Source organism: Schistocerca piceifrons, unplaced genomic scaffold (genome assembly GCF_021461385.2).
Source record: "Schistocerca piceifrons isolate TAMUIC-IGC-003096 unplaced genomic scaffold, iqSchPice1.1 HiC_scaffold_459, whole genome shotgun sequence".
NCBI classification, from domain to species: domain Eukaryota; kingdom Metazoa; phylum Arthropoda; class Insecta; order Orthoptera; family Acrididae; genus Schistocerca; species Schistocerca piceifrons.
This window is the reverse complement of record NW_025728688.1, coordinates 62,252-68,268: the sequence shown is the minus strand read 5'-3', so window position 1 is coordinate 68,268 and position 6,017 is coordinate 62,252. Positions and strand designations below refer to the sequence as shown.

Genomic DNA, 6,017 nt, shown 5'->3' with positions numbered 1-6,017 from the left:
CCTGCCTATGTCGTATTGTCCTCCAATGAGCCACTTCGTGTGTGGATCTGCCGCACGTCCCTTCGTTTTTGCAAGTACCACATTTATTGAATTTTTTAGTTACGATGGCAACATCACTACAAGTTGTCTGTGCAGTACGGTGCACACAAGCAGTTTCCGTGGTGTAGCGGTTATCACGTCTGCCTAACACGCAGAAGGTCCCCGGTTCGATCCCGGGCGGAAACACTTTTTCATCACTTTAAGCAAGACTTACTAACATGCATCTGCTACCACCTGTACCCGAAACCTTCGTAATCGCCTTCACGCGTCGGACCAGAGTGTCAATTGCTCACGTCGAATAAGAAATTCGTTTGATATTGACGGCGAGCTTTTTGCGCTGACTCAGCCACTGACGTGCGATCAGTTTGCACAAAACGCGTTGGCTCGTCCGGGATTTGAACCCGGGACCTCCTGCACCCTAAGCAGGAATTATACCCATTTTTTTTTTTTTTTTTTTGAACCTGTCTCCACTGTTAGGACACTAAGCAGTGTGGTTAGCTGCATTCAACCCCCGTGGCAATGTCTTGCAGTCCTCCAGCTTTGTTGACCACAGTTAGGTGCCTCGATAAGAGGTGGACAGGTGTCGCATCGCTCTCGCCGTCACTTGTTACCACGAATCGTACTTAACGTAGTTTTCTGCAAGCGTCAGCGTAGCGTCAGTCGAGCTAAGTCGGGCCAAGTCGCATAAGAGGAGCAACAAAATGCGCATTTCCGGTACCGGGAATCGAACCCGCGCCTCCTGGGTGAGAGCCCAGGTACCCTAGCCACTTTTTTTTTTTTTTATTTTTTTTTTTAACGCGTCGGACCAGAGTGTCAATTGCTCACATCGAATAAGAAGTTCATTTGATATTGACGGCGAGCTTTTTGCGCTGACTCAGCCACTGACGTGCGATCAGTTTGCACAAAACGCTAGGGCTCGTCCGGGATTTGAACCCGGGACCTCCTGCACCCTAAGCAGGAATCATACCCCTAGACCAACGAGCGCTGTGACACGGTGATTGCCAATTATTCCAATCCCTCGATGTCGTCAGGGTGCCCTGGAAGTCTCGTGTACGCTGGCGGGATGGGGGCGGCCTTCCTGGGCCTGTCGGTACCTTCATGTAGAGCTGCCGCTGGGCTCGCACTGCTTGCTGCTGAGAAAGTGATTGCTTTGCTGATATGACTCGCAATAACGACTGCGCGAAACGCCGCTATCTCGTTAGGGGTGCTACGGCAGACACCCTCTCGAGCACCCCGAAGACTTCTTGAGCCCTCGGCTGTGATGGGTTCCAGGCTGACAAAAGATCTGTCGTGTGTGCATTCGCCGACGATAGAAAGGCTGAGGCAAGTTTGAGTGAAAAAGGATGGACTCGTCGTGTCCGTCGTTTCCGTAGTGTAGCGGTTATCACGTCTGCTTCACACGCAGAAGGTGCCCCGGTTCGATCCCGGGCGGGAACAGTATTTTCCTGCCTATGTCGTATTGTCCTCCAATGAGCCACTTCGTGTGTGGATCTGCCGCACGTCCCTTCGTTTTGCAAGTACCACATTTATTGAATTTTTTAGTTACGATGGCAACATCACTACAAGTTGTCTGTGCAGTACGGTGCACACAAGCAGTTTCCGTGGTGTAGCGGTTATCACGTCTGCCTAACACGCAGAAGGTCCCCGGTTCGATCCCGGGCGGAAACACTTTTTTCATCACTTTAAGCAAGACTTACTAACATGCATCTGCTACCACCTGTACCCGAAACCTTCGTAATCGCCTTCACGCGTCGGACCAGAGTGTCAATTGCTCACGTCGAATAAGAAATTCGTTTGATATTGACGGCGAGCTTTTTGCGCTGACTCAGCCACTGACGTGCGATCAGTTTGCACAAAACGCGTTGGCTCGTCCGGGATTTGAACCCGGGACCTCCTGCACCCTAAGCAGGAATTATACCATTTTTTTTTTTTTTTTTTTTGAACCTGTCTCCACTGTTAGGACACTAAGCAGTGTGGTTAGCTGCATTCAACCCCCGTGGCAATGTCTTGCAGTCCTCCAGCTTTGTTGACCACAGTTAGGTGCCTCGATAAGAGGTGGACAGGTGTCGCATCGCTCTCGCCGTCACTTGTTACCACGAATCGTACTTAACGTAGTTTTCTGCAAGCGTCAGCGTAGCGTCAGTCGAGCTAAGTCGGGCCAAGTCGCATAAGAGGAGCAACAAAATGCGCATTTCCGGTACCGGGAATCGAACCCGCGCCTCCTGGGTGAGAGCCAGGTACCCTAGCCACTTTTTTTTTTTTTATTTTTTTTTTTAACGCGTCGGACCAGAGTGTCAATTGCTCACATCGAATAAGAAGTTCATTTGATATTGACGGCGAGCTTTTTGCGCTGACTCAGCCACTGACGTGCGATCAGTTTGCACAAAACGCTAGGGCTCGTCCGGGATTTGAACCCGGGACCTCCTGCACCCTAAGCAGGAATCATACCCCTAGACCAACGAGCGCTGTGACACGGTGATTGCCAATTATTCCAATCCCTCGATGTCGTCCAGGGTGCCCTGGAAGTCTCGTGTACGCTGGCGGGATGGGGGGCGGCCTTCCTGGGCTGTCGGTACCTTCATGTAGAGCTGCCGCTGGGCTCGCACTGCTTGCTGCTGAGAAAGTGATTGCTTTGCTGATATGACTCGCAATAACGACTGCGCGAAACGCCGCTATCTCGTTAGGGGTGCTACGGCAGACACCCTCTCGAGCACCCCGAAGACTTCTTGAGCCCTCGGCTGTGATGGGTTCCAGGCTGACAAAAGATCTGTCGTGTGTGCATTCGCCGACGATAGAAAGGCTGAGGCAAGTTTGAGTGAAAAAGGATGGACTCGTCGTGTCCGTCGTTTCCGTAGTGTAGCGGTTATCACGTCTGCTTCACACGCAGAAGGTCCCCGGTTCGATCCCGGGCGGGAACAGTATTTTCCTGCCTATGTCGTATTGTCCTCCAATGAGCCACTTCGTGTGTGGATCTGCCGCACGTCCCTTCGTTTTGCAAGTACCACATTTATTGAATTTTTTAGTTACGATGGCAACATCACTACAAGTTGTCTGTGCAGTACGGTGCACACAAGCAGTTTCCGTGGTGTAGCGGTTATCACGTCTGCCTAACACGCAGAAGGTCCCCGGTTCGATCCCGGGCGGAAACACTTTTTCATCACTTTAAGCAAGACTTACTAACATGCATCTGCTACCACCTGTACCCGAAACCTTCGTAATCGCCTTCACGCGTCGGACCAGAGTGTCAATTGCTCACGTCGAATAAGAAATTCGTTTGATATTGACGGCGAGCTTTTTGCGCTGACTCAGCCACTGACGTGCGATCAGTTTGCACAAAACGCGTTGGCTCGTCCGGGATTTGAACCCGGGACCTCCTGCACCCTAAGCAGGAATTATACCCATTTTTTTTTTTTTTTTTTTTGAACCTGTCTCCACTGTTAGGACACTAAGCAGTGTGGTTAGCTGCATTCAACCCCCGTGGCAATGTCTTGCAGTCCTCCAGCTTTGTTGACCACAGTTAGGTGCCTCGATAAGAGGTGGACAGGTGTCGCATCGCTCTCGCCGTCACTTGTTACCACGAATCGTACTTAACGTAGTTTTCTGCAAGCGTCAGCGTAGCGTCAGTCGAGCTAAGTCGGGCCAAGTCGCATAAGAGGAGCAACAAAATGCGCATTTCCGGTACCGGGAATCGAACCCGCGCCTCCTGGGTGAGAGCCAGGTACCCTAGCCACTTTTTTTTTTTTTATTTTTTTTTTTTAACGCGTCGGACCAGAGTGTCAATTGCTCACATCGAATAAGAAGTTCATTTGATATTGACGGCGAGCTTTTTGCGCTGACTCAGCCACTGACGTGCGATCAGTTTGCACAAAAACGCTAGGGCTCGTCCGGGATTTGAACCCGGGACCTCCTGCACCCTAAGCAGGAATCATACCCCTAGACCAACGAGCGCTGTGACACGGTGATTGCCAATTATTCCAATCCCTCGATGTCGTCCAGGGTGCCCTGGAAGTCTCGTGTACGCTGGCGGGATGGGGGCGGCCTTCCTGGGCTGTCGGTACCTTCATGTAGAGCTGCCGCTGGGCTCGCACTGCTTGCTGCTGAGAAAGTGATTGCTTTGCTGATATGACTCGCAATAACGACTGCGCGAAACGCCGCTATCTCGTTAGGGGTGCTACGGCAGACACCCCTCTCGAGCACCCCGAAGACTTCTTGAGCCCTCGGCTGTGATGGGTTCCAGGCTGACAAAAGATCTGTCGTGTGTGCATTCGCCGACGATAGAAAGGCTGAGGCAAGTTTGAGTGAAAAAGGATGGACTCGTCGTGTCCGTCGTTTCCGTAGTGTAGCGGTTATCACGTCTGCTTCACACGCAGAAGGTCCCCGGTTCGATCCCGGGCGGGAACAGTATTTTCCTGCCTATGTCGTATTGTCCTCCAATGAGCCACTTCGTGTGTGGATCTGCCGCACGTCCCTTCGTTTTGCAAGTACCACATTTATTGAATTTTTTAGTTACGATGGCAACATCACTACAAGTTGTCTGTGCAGTACGGTGCACACAAGCAGTTTCCGTGGTGTAGCGGTTATCACGTCTGCCTAACACGCAGAAGGTCCCCGGTTCGATCCCGGGCGGAAACACTTTTTCATCACTTTAAGCAAGACTTACTAACATGCATCTGCTACCACCTGTACCCGAAACCTTCGTAATCGCCTTCACGCGTCGGACCAGAGTGTCAATTGCTCACGTCGAATAAGAAATTCGTTTGATATTGACGGGCGAGCTTTTTGCGCTGACTCAGCCACTGACGTGCGATCAGTTTGCACAAAACGCGTTGGCTCGTCCGGGATTTGAACCCGGGACCTCCTGCACCCTAAGCAGGAATTATACCCATTTTTTTTTTTTTTTTTTTTGAACCTGTCTCCACTGTTAGGACACTAAGCAGTGTGGTTAGCTGCATTCAACCCCCGTGGCAATGTCTTGCAGTCCTCCAGCTTTGTTGACCACAGTTAGGTGCCTCGATAAGAGGTGGACAGGTGTCGCATCGCTCTCGCCGTCACTTGTTACCACGAATCGTACTTAACGTAGTTTTCTGCAAGCGTCAGCGTAGCGTCAGTCGAGCTAAGTCGGGCCAAGTCGCATAAGAGGAGCAACAAAATGCGCATTTCCGGTACCGGGAATCGAACCCGCGCCTCCTGGGTGAGAGCCAGGTACCCTAGCCACTTTTTTTTTTTTTATTTTTTTTTTTTTAACGCGTCGGACCAGAGTGTCAATTGCTCACATCGAATAAGAAGTTCATTTGATATTGACGGCGAGCTTTTTGCGCTGACTCAGCCACTGACGTGCGATCAGTTTGCACAAAACGCTAGGGCTCGTCCGGGATTTGAACCCGGGACTTCCTGCACCCTAAGCAGGAATCATACCCCTAGACCAACGAGCGCTGTGACACGGTGATTGCCAATTATTCCAATCCCTCGATGTCGTCCAGGGTGCCCTGGAAGTCTCGTGTACGCTGGCGGGATGGGGGCGGCCTTCCTGGGCTGTCGGTACCTTCATGTAGAGCTGCCGCTGGGCTCGCACTGCTTGCTGCTGAGAAAGTGATTGCTTTGCTGATATGACTCGCAATAACGACTGCGCGAAACGCCGCTATCTCGTTAGGGGTGCTACGGCAGACACCCTCTCGAGCACCCCGAAGACTTCTTGAGCCCTCGGCTGTGATGGGTTCCCAGGCTGACAAAAGATCTGTCGTGTGTGCATTCGCCGACGATAGAAAGGCTGAGGCAAGTTTGAGTGAAAAAGGATGGACTCGTCGTGTCCGTCGTTTCCGTAGTGTAGCGGTTATCACGTCCTGCTTCACACGCAGAAGGTCCCCGGTTCGATCCCGGGCGGGAACAGTATTTTCCTGCCTATGTCGTATTGTCCTCCAATGAGCCACTTCGTGTGTGGATCTGCCGCACGTCCCTTCGTTTTGCAAGTACCACATTTA

The 6,017-nt window shown here is 51.6% G+C and overlaps 11 non-coding genes across 11 annotated transcripts; 8 read left to right on the top strand and 3 right to left on the bottom strand.

The window, feature by feature from the left end:
- Positions 1-152: 152 nt before the first annotated feature.
- Trnav-aac lies at positions 153-225 on the top strand. Its single transcript has one exon. It is a non-coding gene; the product is annotated as a tRNA-Val (tRNA).
- Positions 226-949: 724 nt separating this feature from the next.
- Positions 950-1,023, bottom strand: Trnap-agg. Its single transcript has one exon. It is a non-coding gene; the product is annotated as a tRNA-Pro (tRNA).
- A 379-nt stretch (positions 1,024-1,402) lies between these two features.
- On the top strand, positions 1,403-1,476 carry Trnav-cac. Its single transcript has one exon. It is a non-coding gene; the product is annotated as a tRNA-Val (tRNA).
- Positions 1,477-1,634: 158 nt separating this feature from the next.
- Positions 1,635-1,707, top strand: Trnav-aac. Its single transcript has one exon. It is a non-coding gene; the product is annotated as a tRNA-Val (tRNA).
- A 723-nt stretch (positions 1,708-2,430) lies between these two features.
- Trnap-agg lies at positions 2,431-2,504 on the bottom strand. The gene has a single exon. It is a non-coding gene; the product is annotated as a tRNA-Pro (tRNA).
- Positions 2,505-2,884: 380 nt separating this feature from the next.
- Trnav-cac lies at positions 2,885-2,957 on the top strand. The gene has a single exon. It is a non-coding gene; the product is annotated as a tRNA-Val (tRNA).
- Positions 2,958-3,115: 158 nt separating this feature from the next.
- On the top strand, positions 3,116-3,188 carry Trnav-aac. Its single transcript has one exon. It is a non-coding gene; the product is annotated as a tRNA-Val (tRNA).
- Positions 3,189-3,913: 725 nt separating this feature from the next.
- Trnap-agg lies at positions 3,914-3,987 on the bottom strand. Its single transcript has one exon. It is a non-coding gene; the product is annotated as a tRNA-Pro (tRNA).
- Positions 3,988-4,367: 380 nt separating this feature from the next.
- Trnav-cac lies at positions 4,368-4,440 on the top strand. The gene has a single exon. It is a non-coding gene; the product is annotated as a tRNA-Val (tRNA).
- A 158-nt stretch (positions 4,441-4,598) lies between these two features.
- On the top strand, positions 4,599-4,671 carry Trnav-aac. Its single transcript has one exon. It is a non-coding gene; the product is annotated as a tRNA-Val (tRNA).
- A 1,180-nt stretch (positions 4,672-5,851) lies between these two features.
- Trnav-cac lies at positions 5,852-5,925 on the top strand. Its single transcript has one exon. It is a non-coding gene; the product is annotated as a tRNA-Val (tRNA).
- The last annotated feature ends 92 nt before the right edge of the window (positions 5,926-6,017 follow it).